Source organism: Podarcis raffonei, chromosome 2 (genome assembly GCF_027172205.1).
Source record: "Podarcis raffonei isolate rPodRaf1 chromosome 2, rPodRaf1.pri, whole genome shotgun sequence".
NCBI lineage: Eukaryota > Metazoa > Chordata > Lepidosauria > Squamata > Lacertidae > Podarcis > Podarcis raffonei.
In genome coordinates this window covers 115,516,130-115,542,895 of record NC_070603.1, presented here as the reverse complement: position 1 = coordinate 115,542,895, position 26,766 = coordinate 115,516,130, and the positions used below count along the sequence as shown (strand labels likewise).

At 41.2% G+C, this 26,766-nt stretch overlaps 1 long non-coding RNA gene and 1 pseudogene across 1 annotated transcript in view; one reads left to right on the top strand and one right to left on the bottom strand.

Annotated features, from left to right (window-relative positions):
• The window catches only part of LOC128409194 (uncharacterized), a 26,735-nt gene extending 2,052 nt beyond the window's left edge, over window positions 1–24,683 (bottom strand). The window contains exon 1 of the long non-coding RNA XR_008329201.1: window positions 24,576–24,683. This is a non-coding gene — a long non-coding RNA (uncharacterized LOC128409194). The remainder of the gene's footprint in view (window positions 1–24,575) is intronic.
• Window positions 7,999–26,766, top strand: LOC128408990 (oocyte zinc finger protein XlCOF6-like; annotated as a pseudogene).

The following is a 26,766-nucleotide window of genomic DNA, read 5'->3' as shown; positions in this document are numbered from 1 at the left end:
GTTTGATGTTTGTTTATGTATGTTTTGTTTCTGTTATATAAAAAACTGTTTAATAAAAAAAAATAAAAAAAAGAAACCATTTAAATGTATTGAATGTGGAAAGAGCTTCAGTCAAAATGGAATACTTAGAAGACATCTACAAACTCACATAGAGGAGAAACCATTTACCGTATTTTTCCCTCTATAACACGCAGATTTTTTCTCCTAAAAAGTAAGGGGAATTGTCTGTGCGTGTTATTGAGCGAATGTGTGGTCCCTGGACTGGCGCGAGTGAAGGCAAAAATCAGGCAAATATCAAATCGTCCGGAGAAGGGAAGCCTTGAAAAGAGGAAGCTGCTGCTTTCCTGCATTCTGCCTCAGGGTCTTACTGCCCACCCACTTCTGTTTCATTACTGTGTTTGCTCAAACGGAACAAAGAGCAGAGAAAACCCCTCCCCTCCAGGCAAGCAGAGGCGAAAGCAGAGCGTCCTTCCTTCTAATTCCTCTCCGTGCTCCGGTGGTGCTGCTGCTGTGTCTAGGGACTCGCAGGCAACATGCAGGTGGGGGGGGGAGAGAGAGAGCTGGCTGGGTGGGTGGGTGGGGGGAACTTTTGCCTTCCTTTCCTCCCTCCGGTAAAACCCCTCTCCTGCATTCTTAGCCAGCTGCTTCTCCGCACACCCCTCTCGGTGCTCCTTCTCCCTTCTATGTTTTTCCTTCCCTCCCCACTTAAAACGTGGTTACAAAGCACGGATCCACATGGATCCTCAGGATCTTTGCATTGGGTCACCCCAAATTCACCATCAGATCACATAGCATGTCCATGGCTACAGCCTGCACCAAAAAAATCACACACACACTGTTGCCTGGGGCTGCAATGGTACAAAAATGTGGTTACAAAGCATGGATCCACATGGATCCTCAGGATCTTTGCATAGGGTCACCCCAAATTCACCATCAGATCACATAGCATATTCATGGCTACAGCCTGCACCCAAAAAAATCACGCACCCACTGTTGCCTGGGGCTGCAATGGTGCAAAAACGTAGTTACAGAGCACAGATCCACATGGATTCTCAGGATTTTTGCATTGGGCTACCCCAAACTCACCGTCAAATCACATGTCTGTGGCCACAGCATGAAGCACAAAAATGATACATCCACTGTTTCATTCAGAATTTTTTTTTCTTGTTTTCCTCCTCTAAAAACTATGTGTGTGTTATGGTCAGATGTGTGTTATTGAGCGAAAAATATGGTAAATGTATTGAATGTGGAAAGAGCTTCAGTAAAAGTGGAGACCTTAGCATACACCAGCGAATTAACACGGGGGAGAAAACAAATGTTCTGAATGTGGAAAAAGCTTCAACAGGAAGGATAAACTTACATTACATTGGCAAACTCACACAGCGGAGAAGCTTAAGTCATTATGGAACCTTAGGAAACATCCACTAATTTACATGGGGAGGTCTTAATACAGTGGTACCTCGGGTTAAGTACTTAATTCATTCCGGAGGTCTATTCTTAACCTGAAACTGTTCTTAACCTGAAGCACCACTTTAGCTATTCGGGCCTCCTGCTGCTTTCAAGCCGCCACCGCACAATTTCCATTCTCATCCTGAAGCAAAGTTCTTAACCCGAGGTACTATTTCTGGGTTAGTTAGCACAGTCTGTAACCTGAAGCTTATGTAACCTGAAGCTTATGTAACCTGAAGCTTATGTAACCTGAAGCGTATGTAACCCGAGGTACCACTGTATAGTACTTTCTAGAGCAGCCTTTCTCAACCTGTGGGCCCCCAGATGTTGCTGAACTACAACTCCCATCACCCCTAGCTAGCAAGGCCAGAGCTCAGGGATGATGGGAGTTGTAGTCCAACAACATCTGGGGACCCACAGGTTGAGAATCGCTGCTCTAGAGGGTTTTCTGTTGGAATTATTAGATTGTCTGCGAAGGCTCTGACCTTCTAGGCCTTTTGTCCAACTTTAATTCCTTCTATTCTAGGGTCTTCTCTTACTGCTTTCAAATACACTTCCAGAAGTGTGGTAAAGATGAGAGGACAAAGAGAGCAGCCTTGTCTTGTTCCCTTAGAGATATTAAAAGCTTCTGATATTTCACCATTTATAATTAGTCCGACCTTTTGGGAATTAGAAATTGCTTTATACCACTACATATTTTCTCACCCAAACTCATCATTTCCAAAGTGTTTTGTATGAATGCCCCCAAAACATTATCCAGTGCTTGCTCCGCATCCACCAAGATCAGGGCTGCCTTTTTATCTGGTCTCATTTCTAGGTATTCTGTTGTATCTACTAACAATCTTACGTTGCTGTAAATTTTTCTTCCACGTAGGAAGCCTGACTGATCTATCTTTATTAAGCTTGCCAGGATCTTTTTCAATTTATTGGCCAAAATTTTTGCAAATAATTTATAATCTGAATTTAGAAGTGAGATTGGTCTATAATTTTTAATTTACTCTAAATTGGATCCATATTTCAGTATCAATGTAATTAGGGCCTCTTGCCATTATTCTGGCACTTGTCCTCCTTCTAAAATTTTGTTCATTATTTTTTCTAACACCGGTAATATGGTCTCTTCCAATTTTTTGTAATTCATTATAGAAACACCATCTGGACCAGGGACTTTACCATTCTTAAAAGTCACAATTCCTTCTTTTATTTCATTAATATTAATAGGGGCATTTAAGTATTTCTATTCTTTCTCTTATTTTTGCCAGTCTATTGTTTATTTAAAAAAAATCCTATTTTTTCGTCAAGTTCTTTCATCTCACTTCCATTTCTGTTGCTGTTTTGCAGGAGATTTACCGTACTTTTCGCTCCAAAACACGCACTTTTTTGCTCCTAGAAAGTAAGGGGAAATGCCTGTGCGTGTTACGGAGCGAATGCACTGGATGGCCGCTTGCAGGGCTTTGCACGGCTCTAGCTTTGCTTGCTTTACAGCCAGGAGGAGGGGCTCTCTGAAAGTAAGCAAAGCGAGAGCCGCTTACACGCTCTATGAGGCTCTCGCTTTGCTTGCTTTAAAGCGACCTACGGCTCGGAGGATCTGGGGAGGAGGGAGGGAAGGAGAGCCATGGCAGCAAAGCGGGCAACAGCCGCTTACACGGGAGGAGGGACAGACGGGAGCCATAGCGAGCTGGGAGGAGGCAGGCAGTTCAAAGCCAGCAGGCGCTTTTAAAGTAGCCAGCAACAGCTGCTGCAGCCTCAGCTAGCAAAGGTCCACGCGCTCTCTAAACGGAGCAATGAGGCTGCAGAGGGACAGCAGGGCACAGGAGGGCTTGGATCAGGAAGGATAAAATTTAAGCAACCAGCAGCAAAAAAAAACCCAACCTGGAGCTCTCAGCCACGAGCGCAGTGAAAACCAGGAAGTAAAAAAAAAGGCTTTGGAGGGCACGGGATGAGGGAGAGGGGAAAACTAAGCAAATCCCCCCCCTTCTCAGCTGTTTTCAGGCAGGATAGATTTGAGCATTGTCTGGGCCCTAGTGCCCCTATCGTTTTTTTGTGCTCCATTCTATTGCTGCTGGTGGCAGCTTATCACTGATACCAGTAGCCACGTGTACAAACAAAGTAGAAGGCTGCAAGGAGGAGCGTTTTTACACAGCTAATGGCGAATCCCCTGCAATCCAAGTCCTCCTCACTTGCTCAAATCTATTCTGCCTCAAAACAAGGAGCGGAAGGAACAGGCTGCAAACTGTTAAATGGAAAAACCCCCAGGCACAGGGCAAATACCTTAGGTATACCTTTAAAGCAACAGTGCTCTTTTCCTCCCCGCTCAGCTCCCCGAAAAGCTCCTCCACACACCCCACATGTGCTCCTTGTCCCTTGCGTGCTTTTCCTTCCTCCCCACTTAAAACGTGGTTACAAAGCACGGATCCACATGGATCCTCAGGATTTTTGCACTGGGTCACCCCAAATTCACCATCAGATCACATAGCATGTCCATGGCTACAGCCTGCACCCAAAAACACACACGCACCCACTGTTTCATGGGTCCGCAATGGCGCAAAAACGTGGTTACAAAGCATGGAGCCACATGGATCCTCAGGATTTTTGCACTGGGCTACCCCAAACTCACCATCAGATCACATGTCTGTGGCCACAGCATGAACCACAAAAATCATACATCCACTGTTTCATTTAGATTTTTTTTTTCTTGTTTTCCTCCTCTAAAAACTACGTCCGTGTTACGGTCAGGTGCGTGTTATAGAGCGAAAAATACGGTAGTTAATGTGAAAGCACAAAACAACCACAAAGAATCTTGAGGCAGGTTACACATTTATTCCAGTTCAGTCTTTGGTTACTGACATTTCTATCCCACAACCCTATCCACCTAGCAGACTGCCTCTCTCCCCTGCCCCTAAAAGCCCATCAGTAAAATTTTCTGCAGAGACACGGGGGATTGTTCCATGACAGTTGTCACTTGCTGACAATGCAGAAGGAGGCCACCTTGGTGCACCCAGAAGATACCAGATGTTGGTTGTAGTTACGTCTATACAAAGTGCATAGCCTTTGACCCTGTTGGGTTGAAATAACGACAGACAGGTAGCGAGTGTCATCTGGGAGGCATCTCCTGAGCAAGTCTCAAGGAGCCTCTTTTATTGAATATTACAACATTGCCACATATGTGCTTATTGCTGATTGGTTAACACAAGTACAAAGCAAAGGTTGCATTAATCACCAATAGATTAAAGGCTGGGAAAGGGTGCACAGAACTAGACAGGCATGAAGACCTCCTAATTAAACTTTTACTAGTGATTGATATAGCATTCATCCGTAGATGTGGTCAACTATGCATTAAGAACAAGTCAGGTACGAACTCAATGAGAACTGAACATTCTAAGGTGGTGAGTGACTGTCTTAGAACGGTTTGTGTAGCGTTATGTGCAGGAGCGAAACTTAAGAGCAAGACTTCCCATCAGGCCACAGTCGTGTATAGGATTATTGCATCCAGCATCCCAGCAGACCCTCCATAAAGAAATGGGGAGGAATGAGGAGCCTGAATAGCTGACTAGAAGGAAAGGTACCCTGGTAAGCTTCTGTCGATTCTTGAGGGGGCTTTGTATCATTTAACTTCAAAATGTGGGAAATGTTTCTGGGGCCTCCTCCCCCTGTTGCTGCTGCTGAGTGGGGCCCTGGATATCTGCCCCAAACGTTTGCCTTGATGGTAGCAGGATGGGAGAAGTCAAGTGCCCAGAATCAAAAAGGAAAAGTATTTTCTGCATCTTTTCTTGAACAAAATGGGTATGTCTGAAACCTCAGACAAAGTCCATGTTGACAGTATCAAAACTGCTATTCATAACCCAGTTAATATATTTATTACTGCTGATATAAAGAGTCTATCCTTCAGAGAAATACAATATAATTCTGTCCGAAACAAACACTTTAACAAGATAAACTTGCCTTCTGGGAGGTGGGGCAAGATGCTGAGGGAATCTATTCTATCTGGGGGGGTGGAGCTCAATGCACCCAGAAGATTCCAGTTGTGGGTTGTAGTTGCATCTATACAAAGTGCATAGCCTTTGCCCCTCCATAAAGAAAGAAATGGGGAGGATACAAGAGCTGGAATAGCTGACCAGAAGGAAAGGTAACCTGGGAACTTCATGTTGATCAACCATCTCAGCTCCTTGACCCCAAGAAAAGACCAGTCCAGGGAGGCAGGTGAGCATTACAGCTAAACCCGACATTATGCTCTCCAGTAGCTATTCCTTCAGACAGGCCTATTTTCATTCAGTCTCCATTGTGTCCTTGGGTGGGTGTGTTTTATGTTTCCTTTCCCCCCTTCCTTGCAATCCTGACAAAAATCAAACCTCCACGCCAATGCTTTCAGCCCCAGAAGAGGAGCTCCCCTTGGTGTCAAGGGAGGGGGGGTCCAAGGGAGCATCTGGAGCCCTGCCATTCCTTCTGGCGCTGGTCCCTTCCCTTCCTCTCTCTGCCATCCCAGGGCCACTCTTGACTCCCCAGCAGGAGACTGGATCTGTCTGTGATGGTGAGATGTCCTGGCTGGTTGAAGGACCACTTCCTGTTTCCTGGAGCTCCATCCTTCTTTCTCATGCAAGGTGGAGTCATGGAGCAGGTGAAGACTGAGCACACCTAAGGGCGACATGGGGGGGCGTTCTGCTTAACCTTTCCCCGTCTGCTCCTTTTCTGGATCAAACTCCCCAGCTAATCTGTCTAGCTCCTGATGCTGCTGCTGCTGCATGTCACTGTTCCTGTATCTCTGGAGTGTTTCTTTGAGGAGAATACAGGACACGGCAAAAGACATCGTGTGTAATGAGTGTGCAATAAGGTAGACAGAGGCTGAGCCCTCCCTGTAATGCAAACAGGGAGATTTCTGTCCAGGAGATTTCTGTATCAAAAATTCTTTGCTGAGGTGGAAGGGGGGACTAAGTGTTATGTATTGAAGTTCTCACCCTGGCCACCAGGGGTATTATGTATATAGCTTTCACTCAGGTCAACGTCAGTTAATTTCAGCGGGAGACCCTGGCTTCTTGTTGTTGTTACAATGTTGGCAGCCGGCTGCCTATAAAAGCAGGCCGGCTGAGCTGTTTGAGTCCAGTTCAGGTCCAGCTTAGTATAAACAACCACTTGGAGAAATCTCTGTGTCTGCCATATCCACCCACAATTTAATACTAAGTGAGGTTGGAGTGGAACCATGTTTACATGAACATGAGAAGGCAAAATATGCTCTCCGTTTAAATATTTATTAAAATAATTTATTCTGTTACCCAGAAGAGTTATTTTTTGCTGTAAACTACTTCATACATTGTAAGAAGTGGGTCCTGAGACCCTTGATCCCCTTTCTTAAAACACCATCTGAACAAAATTGGTGAAGCAGTAAAGAGTTTATTGAGGACTAAAGGTAAAGGTAAATTACTAAAGGTAATTAGGTCCAGTCGTGACCGACTCTGGGGTTGCGGCGCTCATCTCACTTTACTGGCCAAGGTAACCGGCGTACAGCTTCCGGGTCATGTGGCCAGCATGACTAAGCCGCTTCTGGTGAACCAGCGCAGTGCACGGAAACGCCATTTACCTTCCCGCTGGAGCGGTATGTAATAAAAAATTTTACGGTCTTATATATATATAATAAATGTTCATAAATGTACCAACCAAGCACATACATAGATATGTGGACCACATGTCTGGAGCAGCACAGGAAAAGCAACAACATTCAGATTTCTGTTGCAGAGCGCCTTTTCTGTGATGTAGGTATGATGTATGGAGGGGTGGTGTTGAGCTCCAGGGCAGGGAATTTAAAAGGGCTATATAAGGGCAGGCAAACCTTTGTTCTGGGTCCTCCTCCGTTCTCCTGCGTGTGAGGGGACCACCCTGTTGCAACAGTTCAATAAAGATCTGGCTTACTAGCTGTTTGCTTCTCAATATTCTCTGGTTGGCCTCTGTTATTTTCTCCTACCGATGGAGAACCTGCAAAAGACTCTACAACGGCTCTTGTGTCCCCCATAAGGGAATAAGGGCAGATTTTGTTTACAACAGGTACCTCTTTATCTACTTGCAGTTTGATGTGCTTTCGAACTGCTAGGTTGGCAGGAGCAGAGACAGAGCAACAGGAGCTCACCCCATTGCAGGGATTCAAACTGCCAACCTTCTGATTGGCAAGCCCTAGGCTCTGGGGTTTAACGCACAGCGCCACCAGCGTCCCTTATTGAGGACAATATGGGGCTCCAAAGCAGGCACAGTCCAGCTGGGGCAAAGAATGAGCTTTTATTCCCTATGCACACGTTCCCTCCCTCTTCTCCCCATTGGTTGGGTGCTACAAGGTTTTCCTTCCCCCAATTATCAAATAACAGACAAGAGGCTGAGACTTCTCCTTCCTCCTCAGAGTTGCCTCCACTTCCGGCTTCACCAGCAGAGAAAAGCGGAGCTTGCAAAGGAGGGAGGGAAGGAGGCGGGAAGCGGGGCTGCATCCTGCGGAGGCGGAGGAGGGGGCTTCTTCCTAATCAAGCCTCCTAATTAAGCGCCCTCACTCCCTGCCTCCCACGCGGGGGCTCCCATTCCCGCTGCCCAGGATGTCGGGTGAGTGCAAAGCCAGTGGCGGGGAAGGAGGGAAGGGGCTTTGCGAGGGGGTCCAGGATGAGAAGCCCCGGGACGGGATCCGGGCGGGGAGAAGAGAAGGGAGGAAAGGGAGCTCTTTTCTTAAAGGTGGCCTTGAAGGGGAGGGGGGGGAGAAGCTTCCTCCTTCATGGATCTAGTACAAAGGGCGTTGCAGGGAAGGAGGCGGGCAAGGGGAGAGGGGTGGGCATTGCTGGCCAGGATGCCTTAATAATAGTAGTAATTTTAATATCTATACCCCAGCAGAAGGCCCATCGCAGGAAGACCTTATCTTTAGGCAACAGGCGAAAGTCTTGCTCTTCTCCCAGGCGTTTGGCTCATTAAACAATCTTTGGACTGCACACCTGCATGGGGGGCGGGAGGGTTTTCGTTTTTATTTCTTACTCTGCTATGCATCTCTGTGTTTTTCTCTTGTAAGCTGCCCTGTGATCTTTGGAAGAAGGGCAGTATAGAAATGTGACGAATAGCTGTAAAAATAGGAAGCCCTCTTGCGGTCAAGGGGGGGCGGTTGGGACAGAGTCTCTGATCAGCATGCATAACAGGACGGGCTTAGAAGGGAATAATACTAATAAGAATAAGAATAAATAATTCATTACTTGCACCCTGCCCATCTGACTGTGTTGCCTCAGCCACTCTGGGTGGCTTTCAACAAAAACACCCCAAAATTTAAAATACCGAAAACTTTTCTACATAGGGCTGCCAGCAGAATACTTCCATTTTGTAGAAATGGCCTTTGAATTTAAAGAAGTGCCCTCTGTAAGGAATCCCGTGGTGTAAACGTGTATGTTGTCCTCTAGATCCAAACACATAGTAAGAGCAAGCAGTGCTCCAAAGTGCTTCTCTTGTGATCTTGCCATCTAAGTTGTTTACTCCTGGCCAAAGCTCCTGTTTCCCAAAAGGACTGGAGGGGGCAGGTCTCTTCACCACTTTTAACCCACCCCACTCCCACCGCATGGAAGGCAGAGGACGTGTTCATTCACAATCCCAGTAAACCATGTGTGTATCTGAAGTGAACCAGGCGCTGCAGCTCCTTCCCCTCTCACTGGGCTGCAGAGGAGGAAATGGATGGGTTTGAAGGCTCTTCCTGCCTCTCTCCCCTGAGCAACAAGAGCAAAGGGTGTTTGCAGGGCAGGAGGACAGAGGAGGAGGCAGGGAGGGCAGAGGGAGCAATGGGCGGATCCCCCGCCTCTCCCAGGGGGTCCTGATGCAAGCAAGGGGCTTCCTTCTTCTCCATGCAAGGGCCACCCATGTATTCAGCGCAGTGCTTTGCAGATTAACTCTCAAGTTCCATGGGATCTACTCTCAGGCCACTAATGTCATACCATGCCAGCCTTAGGAAGGGAGGTGGGACAGGCAGGTGAAAGGAATTGCCAAAGGTGTTTGAAAATGGGTGGGGGCTCCTGGGAAGGGGTCTTTTTGTATGCAACAACTGCAGTGGGGATGCTGATTGCCAAGGGATAGAAAGGAGATAAAATTCCATCAAAAGAGGAGTGGCAAGTAAACATTCTTCCATATATAGAAGTAGCATAGATGACGGAAAAGATCAGAGATCGATCGACCCAAAAGTTTAAAAGGGAATGAGAAAGCTATAGATAATATTTAAAACAACAGTGTCCTCTTATAAAAACTTTAGAATGCTTCGAATAACTCTTGGAATTGAATAAGGCACAAAGAATTCAGACAAGATTTAGCAAAGATAAAGTTTATTGAAAAATAGAGGCAAGTATTTAAGAAAATTGCCAACCTAGCAGTTTGAAAGAACGTCAAAGTGCAAGTAGATAAATAGGTACCGCTCCGGCGGGAAGGTAAACAGCGTTTCCGTGCGCTGCTCTAGTTCTCCAGAAGCGGCTTAGTCATGCTGGCCACGACCCGGAAGCTGAGTGCGGACAAACGCCGGCTCCCTCGGCCAGTAAAGCGAAATGAGTGCCGCAACCCCAGAGTCATCTGTGACTGGACCTAACTGTCAGGGGTACCTTTACCTAATTAAGAAAATAAATAACCTATATCAAGGAAGTCTGAAGTTGATGGCTGGAATAATTTTGTGCATTCGTGATGTATTCTATTTCTTTTTGTAAGAAATGTATTGTGCTTTTTTGTTTTGTTTATTTTCCTATTTATAAGCTTTTGGTGTGTGTGTGTGTTGATTTTAAACCAATAAAGATTGAATAAACAAAATAAAATAAATAAAAAAGGAAAGGAGGTGAAAGAAATTGCCAAAGGTGTTTGAAAATGGGTGGGGGCTCTTGGGAAGGGGGTGCCCAGTTGGGGCTTCTCCAGGGGCAGCAGAATGTCTTGGGCAGGGGAATCCCTGCAGGGGCTCTCAGACTCCCTTGGCTTCTTCTTCCCTCCCTCCCAGGAAGCTGCAACTTGCTCTGGATTCTGCGCTCTTCAGGAAGGTGAACCTGCAAACCTAGCTGAGACTGAACCTGCAACCCTGGCCAGGATGGAAGGAGGAAGATGGACGGGTGACCTGGTCAGGCTGTCTCCCGCATCCCTCCCCACAACCTCTGAGCATTCCCTCCCAGGACCCTTGGAGAAATCTGGTGAGTTCCAGGGGAGAGGAGATGGGGACAGGGATAGATGGATGGTGGAGGAAGAAAGAGGAAAAGATGGAAAGGAGACAAATGGAAGGAAGTTCCTGACAGGAAGAAGGAAGGGGTGAGGCCTTCTGCAAAGCAGCTCTTTGTTTCTTGAATCCCTTTCATAAAGTAGTGGGGGCAGATTTTCTCCCTCCAGGATTTTAAATCTTAGGAGTTACAGTGGTACCTCGGGTCTCAAACTTAATCGGTTCCAGAAGTCTTCCAAAACCAAGGCGTGCTGTCCCGTAGAAAGTAATGCAAAATGGATTAATCCATTCCAGACTTCTTAAAACAACCCCTAAAACAGCAATTTAACATGAATTTTACTATCTAACAAGACCATTCATCTATAAAAAGAAAGCAATAATCAATGTTCTGTACCATGAAATAAATAAGACAGTATTGTAGATGATAAAAATTTAAAAAAAAAAAATTCGTACCTGCATTGATGATAGTCATTGTTTGAATGGGTAGCTTTTATCCCTTTCCACAATCAATCAATCATAAAGCTTAAAACTAAGCCTCAGTCAAAAATGAAAAAGCCACACAAACAAAAATGCAAAAAATAGGAAAAAACTAAAGCAGCAAGTGTCACCTCAGAACACTGCAACCAGAAACGGCTTGAATATTGATGGGTGGGGGCTTAAATTAGCTGTGCAAGGGAACAAATGGGATGAAAAAAACCTTGATTACGATGGAGACGACTTAAATTAGCTGCTCACGGGTAAAACGGAATGAAAAAAAGCCTTAATTAGGATGGGGGCTCTTAAATTTGCTGCGCAACAGTAAAAATGGAGCTCAGGAGCACGTTCGGTTACCGCGGCAAACTTCAAAAACAGGAACACCTATTTCTGGGTTTGCAAATGATGAATCAACAGAAGCATAGTCAATCTATGGACTTCCCCTTTTTTTGAAATATTTTTATTGGTTTTTACAAATACAAGTTTATATCAAAAACATTTGATATAATGTTTTTATAGCATCATAAATGACAGATCCCGAGGTTTTTGCAAACCAGAGGATCGCTTCTGCACACGCACACGGCGTAATAGAGTGCTTCTACGTGTGCGAGCGGCGAAACCCGGAAAAATACCAGAGGGTTACGTAACATGAGGTACCACTGTATAGATACATTCTCCACAGTTCTCATTTATCTAAAGTGTCCATAAACTTATTTACAAGTGATTCCTAAAGTCCAGCTAACGTTTTGATTTGCGTGCAGTAATCTCATAGGTAAATTATAAAATTTCCCCATTCTTTTTTAAAGTCCTTGTTTTCTTGATTCCTGAGTCTCATGGCTAATTTTGCCATTTCGGCAGAGTCCAGCAGTTTAGCTCACCATTCTTCCCTAGTTCGGATTGTTGCATCTTCCCATCTTTGAGATAATAACATCTGTGCAGCTGTTGTCACATACATAGTCTTTCCTGGTCTTTTGGGATCTCAGTACCTGTAATTCCAAATAAATAAACTTCTGGTTTCTTAACAAAATTTATTGTAAACATTTTTTTCCAATTCATTATATACCATTTCCCAAAATAATACTGTTATTTTACATAACCACCACATATAGCAAAAGGTACCCACTTCTTCTTTGAAGTGACCTGTTCATCCTTTGTATGCCATTCTAGGAGCAAGTTATACATTTTAGACAGATTTTTTTATGTTACTTCCTAAGAGTTCTTTTTGAAATTGTGATGTCTCATAACTAAAACCTTTTTTTTATTTTAATTTTTTTTTAAAAAATTATTGTTAAAATAGTTCATCATTAATCCACATATATTACAGATATGCAAGCATACAAACATACATTTCATACAATCCTTAAAAGTGTTCAAATGTACTTACACTCAATCCCACAAATAATTCCTTTTCCCATCACCATCCACCACCCCTCACCCCACCTTTGTGTTAGACTTCCAATCTACTCAATTGCAATTTTTCCCCACTTCTATTACTTTCTTTCACACACCTTTAGCCTAATTTCATACTTCTTTTTTTTATTACACATTGTTATCCATCTTATTTAGTATTTCAGTGTTTGAAACGGAACTTGTTTATTCTAATAGGAGTTCTGATTTTTCGATATGGTTTTGCAAGTATCTTTTAAACACCTTCCAGTCCCTATCTATCTTCTCTTTTGATATCCTTCCAATTTCTCCCATTGTTTTGGATATATTGTAGGACTCCAATAATTTGGCAAGCCACTCTATTTTTGTCAGTACAATACCACTTTTCCAGTTTTTCGCACTCAGTAGCCTTGTGGCTACTGTTGCGTATAAATATAAGGTCTTGTCTTCTTCCTTTAGGCTTCCTGGTACTATTCCCAATAGAAAACCTTCTGGTGTTTTCCTAAATGAATATCTAAACATTTTTTTTCATTTCGTTATATATTATTTCCCAAAATTGTTTGATGTTTAAACAATTCCACTATATATGTATCATAGTACCTTTTCCAGTGTTGCATCGCCAACAGACATCGCTACAATTTTTATTCATTTTTGTTATTCTTTCAGGCGTTAAATACCATCTATGTTGTATTTTGAGGTAATTTTCTTTCAGTATTAACACATAGTGAATTTCATATCTTCTTTCCACAATTTTTCCCATTGTTCAAACATAATATTTTCCCCAATATCTTGCACCCATTTAATCATTGATGCTTTAACCAATTCATCCTTTGTTTCCCACTCTAAGATCAGATTATACAATTTAGATATATTATTTGATTTTTCTTGTATTAAATATTTATCGAATTTTGATATTTCTTTTTCAAATCCTAGCTTTTTGTCTTTCACTAATCTATACTTAATTTGAATATATTGGAACCAATCACTAATGTGAGCTTTAATTTCTGTATAATCCTTTAATTCCAGTTCTCCGTTTTCTTCCTTTAATACAGTTTTATAGGTAACCCAATTTTCTTTCATATTTAATTTTTTCACTGCGACAATTTCTGCTGGCGATGCCCACCAGGGTTTTCGGTTCTAGGAGTCTTTTATATTTCTCCCATATTTTATATATAGACTTTCTGACTATATGCCCTAGGAAGCCTTTATGTACTTTGACTTTTTCATCTATTAGATAGGCATGCCATCCAAATCTCGTCTCTATTCCGTCTAAATCCAATACATCCGAGTCATCTAATTTGATCCATTCTTTTAGCCAGGTCAGACCCACCGCATCATGATATAACTCCATGTCTGGGAGACCAAATCCTCCTCTCTCCTTCTTATCTATCATTATTTTGTGTTTTATTCTTGGCTTTTTCCCTGACCATACGAATTTAGCCAAATCTCTTTTCCAGTTATTAAAACATTTATCTCCTCCTAGTATTGAGATACTTTGAAATAAAAACATCATCCTTGGTAATATGTTCATCTTTATTACCGATATTTTCCCTAGTAAGGAAAGATTTAATTTCCCCCATACTTGCAAGTCATTTTTTATTTCATTCCATGTTTTCCCATAGTTCTCATTACTTAAGTCTATAGTGTTTGTTGTTAAATTTATTCCAAGATACCTTATTTTCTTTTTAATTTCCAATCCTGTAATTTATTGTAATTTCACTTTATCTTTTTCTTCCATATTTTTCACTAGTATTTTGCTTTTCCCATAGTTTAATTTGTATCCTGCTAATCTGCCATATTCGTTTATGCATTCCAATATTCTAGGTGTACATTGTAGGGGATTTTCTGTTGTGATCATAACATCATCTGCAAAGGCTCTTAACTTGTATCTTTTTTCACCAACTGCTATTCCTCTTATTTGGTTGTCCTGCCTTATTTTCTTTAATAGAACCTCTAATACTATTGTAAATAACATTGGTGATAGGGGGCATCCTTGTCTTGTACCTTGAAAGATGTTGATTTCTTCTCCAAACTCTCCATTAATAATAATTTTGGCTTTCTATTGGTCGTATATTGCATTTATACCTTTTTGGAATTTTTCACCTAGACACAATTCTTTTAATAGTTTTTTCATGTCTATCTTAAAGATATTGTTTCATTGATGGTACTGTAACCAGTCAGTTACAGCTTCCCTTATCTCTTCAAAATCTTTTTATTTCAGTTGGTTTTCAACTTCAGTTAAGAGTTCTCTATAAGTCGGCCAATTACTTCTCATATTCAATTTTTTTCAGAGATATTGCTTCAAGGGGGAAAGCCACCAGCTTGTTTTTTACTCAAACAAATTTTTATACTTCTCCCATACCCTAAAAATTGATTTACTTACTCTATGATTCTGAGAAGCTCTATGCACCTAGGCTTTTTCCTACCATAAATATCCATGCTATCCACAATTCATGTCCTTCCAGGTCTAAAATACAGTATCTGTGTTTTCCAATGTAATCCATTCCTGTTTCTAGCAGATACAGGATGCTTAATAATAAAGTTTCAAATCCAGCAGAGCAAAACCTCCTCTCTCTCTTACATCTGTTAATAATTTATTTTTTATCCTTGGTTTCTTCCCTTTCCAGATAAACCTAGATATATCTCCTTGCCATTTTTCAAAGCATCCTACGTTGCCTATTGCCGGGACTGATTGGAATAAAAATAACATTTTTGGCAATACATTCATTTTTATTACTGATATTCTTCCCCAAAATGATAAATCCATTCTTCCCCATATCTCTAAAGCTCTTTTTATTTCTTTCCACTCATTCTTGTAATTGTCTTTAAAAATATTAATATTCTTAGCTGTCAAACAAATCTCTCAGAATTTGACTTTGTTATGTATAACTAACTCTGTTTTCTGTTGTAATTCCTTTTGGCCTTGCTCCATTGTGTTTTTTACCAAAAACGTAGTCTTATTCTTGTTTACTTTAAAGCCTCCGGCCTGACCGAAGTCCTGTATCTTTTTTTACTACCTTTGGTGGAGTATTTATGGGATCCTTTACTGTAATTACAAGGTGAACTGTAGAAGCTTTTAATTTATATGCTTCATTTTCTACTGTTATTCCTGTAATTAATTTCTCCACTTTTTCTCTCTCACCAGGGCCTCTAATACCAAAATAAATAATAATGGTGATAGGGGATATCCTTGCCTTGTCCCCTTTGTTATTTTACACTTTTCTTTTATAACCTTATTAACAATCAGCATAGACTGTTGGTAAAAATAAATTGCATCAATTCCTCTCCCAAATGCTTCCCCAAAATTCATTTTTTCTTTTATCTTTTTCATAAAAGCCCATGAAACATTATCAAAAGCCTTTTCAGCATCAATAAACATTAAGGCCGCTTTTTTCTCATTTCTTACTTCCAAATATTCAATAATATCAATTATATTCCTTATATTCTCCTTCATCTGACGTCCTGGTAGAAAGCAGGCCTGATTGTCATGAATTTTTTCTGCTAAAACACCTTTCATTCTATTGCCCAAAATATGAGCAATACTCTAAATGGACTTCTATGGACTTCCATCCTACAGGAGTGATGGCCAACAACTTGGATAGCTTGAAAAAGAGGATTAGACTGAAAGCACAGGAAGGCAGGGGGCTCTTGTACTCAAATTCTGCTTGCTGGTTTCCCACAGGCACCTAGCTGGCTACTGTGAGAACAGGATGCTGGACTAGGTGGGCCTTTGCCCAATCGAGCAGACTCTTCTTATGTTCTAATACAGGCATCCCCAAACTTGGCCCTCCAGATGTTTTGGGACTACAACTCCCATCATCCGTAGCTAACAAGACCAGTGGTCAGGGATGATGGGAATTGTAGTCCCAAAACATCTGGAGGGCCAAGTTTGGGGGTGCCTGTTCTAATATATTGCAATATTTTTACAATTACCTGTGGCATAGTAACAAAAAGTTTGACTTCTTAGTCATAGGAGAGAGTGCTACTTGAGCCTGTGATCATTTCCTCCCTGGAAAAAGAGAAATACAGAGATGTGTCTAAGAAGCCAATTCCACCATCGATTATAAAATAATGCAGTTTATTAAGTGTGAATGGAGTTATTAAGTGTGAATCATGTGTTTTTCTTGCCATTATCTCACCTGCATTCCTAAAAGTTTGGAACATAGAGAGGACAGTGGAGAAAGGAGTTAAAATAAGAGAAGGTGCATATTAGGATTGAAATGTGTTCAGTTCCTTTCTTGTCTTTCCTGAAAGTCTTATTAACAGGTTCTCTTTTTTTTTTTAATGATATTTATTAAAATTTCAGAAGAAATTACAAAAGTAATAAGAAAATAGCAAAAAGAAAACAAAAGATACAAAATACAGAGGAAATAAAAACAATTAAAAGTAAATCCATCTTTCCATGTCTTGCCTTTCATTTACTTGTTTCCCTGACCTCCTCACACCTCCCTTTTTTGTATTCCAGTTCGAATACATAATTCAGCAAATCCTTTCCCTCTTTGTTTTTATCTTAATTCTTTATCTTAACATATTATAACTTTATACTTTCATCTATTAACAATCCATTTTTACATACTCCTTTTTAACATTGTTGCTAAAACCGCTTCATTTCATTCCGACATCATTTTAGCATTCATTAATTTTACAGTGTTTCTGTAAATAATCTTTAAATTTCTTCCAATCTTCTTCCACCAACTCTTCTCCCTGGTCTTGGATTCTGCCAGTCATTTCCGCCAATTCCATATAGTCTATCACTTTCATCTGCCATTCTTCCAGGGTGGGTAGATCTTGTGTCTTCCAGTACTTTGCAATGAGTATTCTTGCTGCTGTTGTAGCGTACATAAAAAAAGTTCTATCCTTCTTTAACACCAATTGGCTGACCATGCCCAGGAGAAAGGAGTCTGGTTTCTTCAAGAAGGTATATTTAAATACCTTTTTCATTTCATTATATATCATCTCCCAGAAAGCCTTAATCCTTGGGCACGTCCACCAAAGGTGAAAGAATGTGCCTTCATTATCTTTACATTTCCAACATTTATTATCGGGCAAAGGGTAGATTTTTGCAAGCTTGACTGGTGTCATGTACCACCTGTATATCATTTTCATAATATTCTCTCTTAAGGCATTACACGCCGTAAACTTCATATCTGTGGTCCATAACTGTTCCCAGTCAGCAAACATAATGTTATGTCCAACATCTTGTGCCCATTTAATCATAGCAGATTTAACCGTTTCATCCTGAGTATTCCATTTCAACAGCAAGTTATACATTCTTGATAGTATCTTAGTTTTGGGGTCTAACAGTTCTGTTTCCAATTTTGATTTTTCCACCTGGAAGCCAATTTTTTTGTCCAAATTGTAAGCCTCCCTTATTTGATAATAATGAAGCCAGTCTCGCACTTTATCTTTTAGTTTCTCAAAACTCTGCAATTTCAATTTATCTCCTTCTTATTCCAAAATCTCCCAATATTTCGGCCATTTGGCCCCCATATTGAGCTTTTTCTGAGCCTTCGCTTCCATCGGTGATAACCACCTTGGGGTTTTGTTTTCAAGTAAATCTTTATATCTTATCCAGACATTAAACAATGCTTTCCTGACAATATGGTTTTTAAATGCTTTGTGTGCTTTAACCTTGTCATACCACAGATATGCATGCCACCCAAAAACATTATTAAAGCCTTCTAAGTCCAAAATGTCTGTGTTCTCAAGAAGCAGCCATTCTTTCAGCCAGCAAAATGCTGCTGATTCATAATAGAGTTTAAGGTCTGGCAGGGCAAATCCACCTCTTTCCTTTACATCGGTTAGTATTTTAAATTTTATTCTGGGCTTCTTGCCCTGCCAGACAAATCTAGAAATGTCTCTCTGCCACTTCTTGAAACAGTCCATTTTGTCCAAAATTTGCAATGATTGAAACAAAAATAACATTCTTGGCAATACATTCATCTTTATAACAGCAATTCGACCTAGCAAGGAAAGCTTCAGATCTGACCATATTTCTAGATCCTTTTTCACTTCTGACCAACATTTCTCATAATTATCTTTAAATAAATTTAAGTTCTTAGCGGTCATATTAACCCCCAGGTATTTTACTTTCTTAACCAGTGTTAAACCTGTCTCCTTCTGAAACCTCTCTTTCTCAATCGGTGTTAAATTTTTCTCGAGAACCTTAGTTTTTAACTTATTCAACTTAAATCCTGCCACTTGACCAGATTCTTGAATCAGTTCCAATACTCTTTTAGTACTAGATTCTGGCTCCTGTAGTGTCAGTACTAAGTCATCTGCGAAAGCTTTCAATTTGTACTGTTTGGCTCCGACCTGTATACCTTTAATCAGATGGTCCCTTCTGATCATATTTAGCAAAACCTCCAGGACCGAAATAAAGAGCAGTGGGGAAATTGGGCAGCCTTGTCGTGTCCCTTTCTCTATCTTAAATCCCTCTGTCACCACATTGTTAACAATTAGTTTGGCTTTTTGTTCTGAATAAATTGCACCTATACCATTTTCAAAGCCATGACCAGCCCCCAGCCCCTGAAGATTTTTCTTCATAAAACTCCAAGAGATATTATCAAAAGCTTTCTCCGCATCTACAAATATTAAGACTGCTTTAGTATTAATATTCACTTGCAGTTTTTCCAAAATGTTAATTATATTTCTCGTGTTATCAGACAAGTGTCTGCCCGGGAGAAAGCCAGCTTGGTCTTTATGTATCTCCTCCACTAATACTTTTTTTAGTCTTTTAGCCAAAATATCTGCAAAAATTTTGTAATCCACGTTAAGCAGGGATATAGGGCGGTAGTTCTTAAGTTGTGTCTTTTCAGACTCAGTTTTCGGTATAAGTGTAATGTAGGCTTCCTTCCACGACTCTGGCGCTTTTTTCCCCTCCAAAATTTCATTACAAACCTCCTTTAGTGGTTGAATTACCCAATCTTTCAAAGATCTATAGTATTTTGAGGTTAAACCATCCGGCCCTGGAGATTTGCCCAACTGCATATTCTGGATGGCACCTTCTACCTCCTGTTCTGTTATTTTATAGTTCAACATTGACTTGTTTTCTTGAGAGATTTTTTGTAATCCATTTGTTTTTAAGAATTGGTCTATATCAATCTCTTTCTGTGGCCCTTGTGTATATAACTGTTTAAAGTACCTCTGGAAACATTTTCTAATTTCCACTGGATTCTGTATATTCTTTCCTTCCACTTCCAAATTAGTAATGGTGTTAAGTTTTTGTCTTTTTTTCATTTGCCAAGCTAACAGTTTCCCACATTTATTAGCCGATTCAAACGTCCTTTGTCTCATCTGTTTAATTTTCCATTCTATTTCCTGATTCATCATTTTCATATATTGGACTTGGTATAACTTTATTTCTCTCAGAATCTCTTGTGACTTTGGTTTCGCTCTCAGTTTCTTCTCGCCCTCTTTTATTTTCTCCAAAATTTTATCTTTTTTCTCATTTTGAGTTCTCTTCTTTATTGCATTCTCTTGAATTAGAAACCCCCTCATAACCGCTTTGCTTGCGTCCCAGATTACTCTTTTTCCAATGGTAGTGTTCATATTTATCTCGAAATAGTCTCTCAATGTCTTTTGGGCCTTCTTGGTAACCTCTTCGTCTCTAAACAAGGTGTCATTCATCCTCCATCTGAAGGAACCAGTTGGTGTTAGTTTCATCTCCATTTTCACAGCATTATGGTCGGAGCAAGTTTTAGGGCAAATTTCCACTTTTCGAATCTTAGGAGCCAGTCCTCTAGTTATCCAAATTTGGTCAATTCTCGTCCATGTCATTTTGGCTTCAGAGAAGAAAGTTCCCTCTCTACCCAAGGGATTCTTTGTTCTCCAAATGTCAATTAAGTCCATATTGTCAGTCATCTCAAAAAAGGTTTTTGGTAGTCTGCCATCCTTAGTGACTACCTGTCTCTGTGCCTTGTCCATATTTGTAGATACCACTCCATTCATATCTCCCATCATGATAATGTTGTAATCCATATAGTGCAGCAATGTCTCATGCAACTTTTTAAAAAATTCAGATTTCCCCTCATTTGGTGCATAAACTCCTACTATCAAAAATTTCTCTCCTTGTGTTTGAATTTCAGTTGCCACGAATCTTCCTTGGTCATCTTTAAAAATAAATTTCGGTGATAGGCTCTCTTTTGCAAAAATCACTACTCCTCTTTTTTTAACCTTATCCGATGAAATAAACTCTTGACCCAATCTTTTATTGATCAATACTTTCCTATGTAGCCTTATCACATGTGTTTCCTGTAGACAAATCAAGTCCAATTGTTCCTTTTTCAATAAATGAAAGACTTTTTCCCTCTTCTCCGGGGAGTTAAAACCATTAATATTCCAACTTAATAGTTGCAGAGCCATGGCGTGGTTACTTTACTTTTCCTCCAACTGCACCCAGTAATTGTTCTTGTTCTGTCGGTGGTATCACTTTCTCTGAGTTGTCCAATCCAAAAGATAGTGATGCTATGTCTAGTATTCCTGGTTTTAATGCTCTTGGCTCTTCTTCAGATTCTTTCTGCAGATCTTCTCCGTAATCTTTCAAAAATCTTTCTTTATCATCCACTGATCTTATTTTTAACTTTCTTCCTTTGAAGGTAAAAGATAGGCCTTGGGGGAATTCCCTCCTGAAAACAATTCTATTACTTCTCAACAGGGTCACCAGATCTCCGTAGTTAGACCTAAGATCCAGAAGGTATTTCGGAATGTCTTTAAATATCTCCACTCTTGAGTGATGTATTTCCAAGGTCTTCTGAAAATGCAGACTCAATATTTTGTCTCTCTCCTCTTTTGTTCGGAGGGTAATCAAACAGTCTCTCACTCTGTTCTTTCTCCCCCCTCTTCCAAGCCTGAAAGCACTTACTATCTTGATATCTTGCTTATCTGACTCTAGGTTCCAAAAGTCTGCAAATTCCTGCATAAGAAAGTCACTTAGGTTATCTTTCTCAAGTTCAGGTACAGCCCTGATCCTTAAATTTGTCTGTCTTTCCTTCAGTTCAATCATGGACAACATCGACCTGTGGTCCTCAAGTTGCCTACATATCGGTGGTATCTTTTCCTCTACGGCCAGTGCTTTTTCCTTTGCTTCTTCAACTGTCTTTCAGGTCAAAGTAGATTCCTGCAGCAATTTCTCAATAGATTCTGTGTTAGAGTTCACCTTCTGTCCCAAGTTATTGATGCTTGTAGTGTTTTGGTCAATTATAATTGTTGCTTCAGCTACTTGTTTGCTTAATTTTTCCAAAGATTCATTGATCTTACCTAATGCCAAAGCTAAAACATCTTCAGATGCCATTCCTTTTGACCCAACTTGAACAGATGCTGCCCCTGGTGGTGCAGAAGGGCCAGATGCTGATGCTCTTCGCTGCTGCCGAATTTTACCAGATCTTGTTGTTTTTTCCTGAAGCGAGTCTGCCGTAACACTTTATCTGAAGCTCAAGGTCAATCCCACGGCCGGAGTTTGTTTTGCTGTGGAAAATTCCCCTGGCCGGTTTAAAGTGGAAAATTCCCTGGCCAGTTGTAACAATTTCAAAGTTCCTCTAGGGGGACACAGTAACAGTCAATACTTGTTGCATTAAAATAACTTTTCCAAGTCCCCTATTTAACAAAATAAGCAACAGTTTCAATTTCAGTTAATTTACAGTTCCTTAAAGTCTGGAGAAACCAGTGAGAATCAAAGTTTCTCTCTTGCAGAATTAACTGTCAAAAGGTTACATTATCCATAAGCAGCGCGATTCACAGTACGGCAATCTTATTGTCCCTTGACAGCCCGTTCCCAGGCATTAAGTGGTGGTCTTTGTTTCTTTTCCTCTCTTTTTGCAGGCAAAAATACTTCTCCCTCTTCCCTCCCCTCTCCTGCAACTCAGGGAGGGAGATCTCTTGTATTGATGTTAGGATTTAAGTCCTTTTAAAGCGATTTTCCAGGTCTTAGCTTAGATGATCTTTGCTTTGATCTGTTTACAAGGAACGGAAGGCCGACTTCCTGTTTAAGCCTTCCCGTTTCAGTGACAAATTAGTGCTTTTTCTTCCCTTGTTTTCAAATCTTTAAGTTTAACCTACTCACGGGTAGTTGTTTTGATAGCCGAATTGTCACAGGAAAAAAGTCAGCGCTCTCCGGCAACAGCTGTGCGGCTTCACTCCATGGAAGAAGCAATTGACTCTCAGCACCGTGCCGCTCAACCCGTTTCGCTCCGGAGCCCGGAGCTGGGTTCCTTTGCAAATTGGGGGGGCGCTGAAGGTGCCCGCCGAGTCCCACGATCACAGGCTTCACCCGCCTGCGGTTTTTTGAAGGGTCCCCGCTTCGCCGTAGCTGCAAGACCCGATTTCCGCGGAGCTAACTCCCTCAAAGATGGAATCCGCCATTGCTGATGGCGCCGTCCCCGGAAGTCTAAGAAGCCAATTCCACCACAGATTATAAAATAATGCAGTTTATTAAGTGTGAATGGAGTGATCATGTGTTTTTCTTGCCATTATCTCACCTGCATTCCTAAAAGTTTGGAACATAGAGAGGAAAGTGGAGAAAGGAGACAGTGTTAAAATAAGAGAAGGTGCATACTGGGACTGAAATGTGTTCAGTTCCTTTCTTGTCTTTCTTGAAAATCTTAACAGGATTCTCTTCCCCCTCCCCCACTCCCAAACAGGTGAGGAAGATGATGGCCAGAATTCTATGGAGCCATCTGTGAATTCATTGGGAAGAAAAAAGAAACAGTTTAAATGCATGGAATGTGGGATGTGCTTTAGTCACAGTGGAAGACTGAGGACACATCAACAAATTCACATAGAGGAGAAACCATTTAAATGTACTGACTATCGAAAGAGATTCAGGGACAATGGAACACTTAGAAAACATCAACGAACTCACACAGGGGATAAACCATTTGAATGTATTGAATGTGGAAAGAGCTTCAATGATAGTGGAAACCTTAGACAACATCAACAAACTCACACGGGGGAGACACCATTTAAATGTATTGAATGTGGAAAGTGCTTCAGTCGAAATGGAAAACTTAGAAGACATCAACGAACTCACACGGGGGAGAGACCATTTAAATGTATTGAATGTGGAAAGTGCTTCAGTCAAAATGGAACACTTAGAAGACATCAACAAACTCACACGGGGGAGACACCATTTAAATGTATTGAATGTGGAAAGTGCTTCAGTCAAAATGGAACACTTAGAATACACCAACGAACTCACACAGGGGAGAAACCATTTGAATGTATTGAATGTGGAAAGAGCTTCAGTCGAAATGGAACACTTAGAATACACCAACGAACTCACACGGGGGAGACACCATTTAAATGTATTGAATGTGGAAATAGCTTCAGTAGAAGTGAACACCTTAGAATACACCAACGAACTCACACGGGGGAGAAACCATTTAAATGTATTGATTGCGGAAAGTGCTTCAGTCAAAATGGAACACTTCGAATACACCAACAAACTCACACGGGGGAGACACCATTTAAATGTATTGAATGTGGAAAGTGCTTCAGTCGAAATGGAAAACTTAGAAGACATCAACGAACTCACACGGGGGAGAAACCATTTAAATGTATTGAATGTGGAAAAAGCTTCAGTCAAAATGGAACACTTAGAATACACCAACGAACTCACACAGGGGAGAAACCATTTGAATGTATTGAATGTGGAAAGAGCTTCAGTCGAAATGGAACACTTAGAATACACCAACGAACTCACACAGGGGAGAAACCATTTAAATGTATTGAATGTGGAAATAGCTTCAGTAGACGTGAACACCTTAGAATACACCAACGAACTCACACGGGGGAGAAACCATTTAAATGTATTGAATGTGGAAAGAGCTTCAGTGGAAGTGGAGACCTTAGAAGACATCAACGAACTCACACGGGGGAGACTCCATTTAAATGTATTGAATGTGGAAAGTGCTATAGTCAAAATGGAACACTTAGAATACACCAACGAACTCACACGGGGGAGAAACCATTTAAATGTATTGAATGTGGAAAGTGCTTCAGTGGAAGTGGAAACCTTAGAAAACATCAACGAACTCACAAGGGGGAGAAACCATTTAAATGTATTGAATGTGGAAATAGCTTCAGTAGAAGTGAACACCTTAGAATACACCAACGAACTCACACGGGGGAGAAACCATTTAAATGTATTGAATGTGGAAAGTGCTTCAGTCAAAATAGAACACTTAGATTACACCAACGAACTCACATGGGGGAGAAACCATTTAAATGTATTGAATGTGGAAAGAGCTTCATTAAAAGTGAAGCACTTAGAATACACCAACGAACTCACACGGGGGAGAAACCATTTGAATGTATTGAATGTGGAAAAAGCTTCAGTCAAAATGGAACACTTAGATTACACCAACGAACTCACACGGGGGAGAAACCATTTAAATGTATTGAATGTGGAAATAGCTTCAGTAGAAGTGAACACCTTAGAATACATCAACGAACTCACACGGGGGAGAAACCATTTAAATGTATTGAATGTGGAAAGTGCTTCAGTCAAAATAGAACACTTAGATTACACCAACGAACTCACATGGGGGAGAAACCATTTAAATGTATTGAATGTGGAAAGAGCTTCATTAAAAGTGAAGCACTTAGAATACACCAACGAACTCACACGGGGGAGAAACCATTTGAATGTATTGAATGTGGAAAAAGCTTCAGTCAAAATGGAACACTTAGATTACACCAACGAACTCACACGGGGGAGAAACCATTTAAATGTATTGAATGTGGAAATAGCTTCAGTAGAAGTGAACACCTTAGAATACACCAACGAACTCACACGGGGGAGAAACCATTTAAATGTATTGAATGTGGAAAGTGCCTCATTAAAAGTGAAGCACTTAGAATACACCAACGAACTCACACGGGGGAGAAACCATTTGAATGTATTGAATGTGGAAAGAGCTTCAGTCAAAATAGATACCTTCGGAAACATCAACGAACTCACACGGGAGAAACCATTTAAATGTACTGAATATGGAAAGAGCTTCCATCCATATAGACACCTTCTAAGACACCAACTATCGCACGGGGAAGAAACCATTTTAATGTATGGCATGTGGAAGGAGATTCAGCTACAGTAGAGCACATAGAATACACCAACTAACTCATACAGGGGAGAAACCATTGGAACGTTTTGAATGTGGGAAGAGCTTCAACAGGAAGGATAAACTTACATTACATTGGCGAACTCCCACAGGGGAGAAGTTTAAGTCAAGATGGAACCTTAGTAAACATCCGCTGACTCACATGGGGAAAACCAGATTCATGAAACGTGGAAAGAGCTTCAGAGGGAGTGAAGACTTTACTATCCATAAGAAAATTCACACAGGCAGGAAACCATATAAATGTATGGAGTTTTCCACTCAGGTTTTACCAGATTTCCTGGGAAGTGAAGATTATTGTCAAGTCTCTGGATGTACAGAAAAGAATTTGGCAGTGTTTGTTTTCAATAATAATAATAGCAACAGCAACAATAATAACAACAATAATAATATAATTTATACCACACCCATCTGGCTGGATTTCCCCCGCGGCACAGCCACTCTTGGTGGCTTCCAACAAAATACTGAAATACAATAGTCCTTCAGATATTAAAAGCTTCCCTAAAGATGGAAGCCTTCAGATGTCTTTTAAAGTCTGGTGGCTGTTTTTTCCTTTGACATCTGGTGGGAGGGTATTCCACAGGGAGGGCACCACTACCGAGAAGGCCCTCTGCCTGGTTCCCTGTAACTTCACTTCTCGCAGTGAGGCAACCGCCAGAAGGCTCTTGGTACTGGACCTCCATGTCCAGGCAGAACGATGGGGGTGGAGACTCTACTTCAGGTATACTGGATCAAGGCCGTTTAGCGCTTTAAAGGTCAGCACCAACACTTTGATTTGTGCTCAGAAATGCAACGGGAGCCTATCTTGGTTTTTCAATACCAGTGTTATGTGGTCTTGGCGGCTGCACCCTGTCACCAGTCTAGCTGCTGCATTCTGGATTAGTTGCAGTTTCTGGACCACTTACAAAGGTAGCCCCACGTAGAGCGCATTGCAGTAGTCCAAACAGGAGATAACTGGAGCATACACTACTCTGGCAAGACAGTCTAAGGGCAGATAGGGTCTTAGCCTGCGTACCAGATTGAGCTGGTCAACAGCTGCCCTGGACACAGAACTGACCTGCGCTTCCATTGACAGCTGCAAATCCAAAATGACCGCCAGGCTGTGCACCTGGTCCTTTAGGGGCACAGTTACCCCATTCAGGACCAGGGAGTTCTCCACACCTGCCTGCC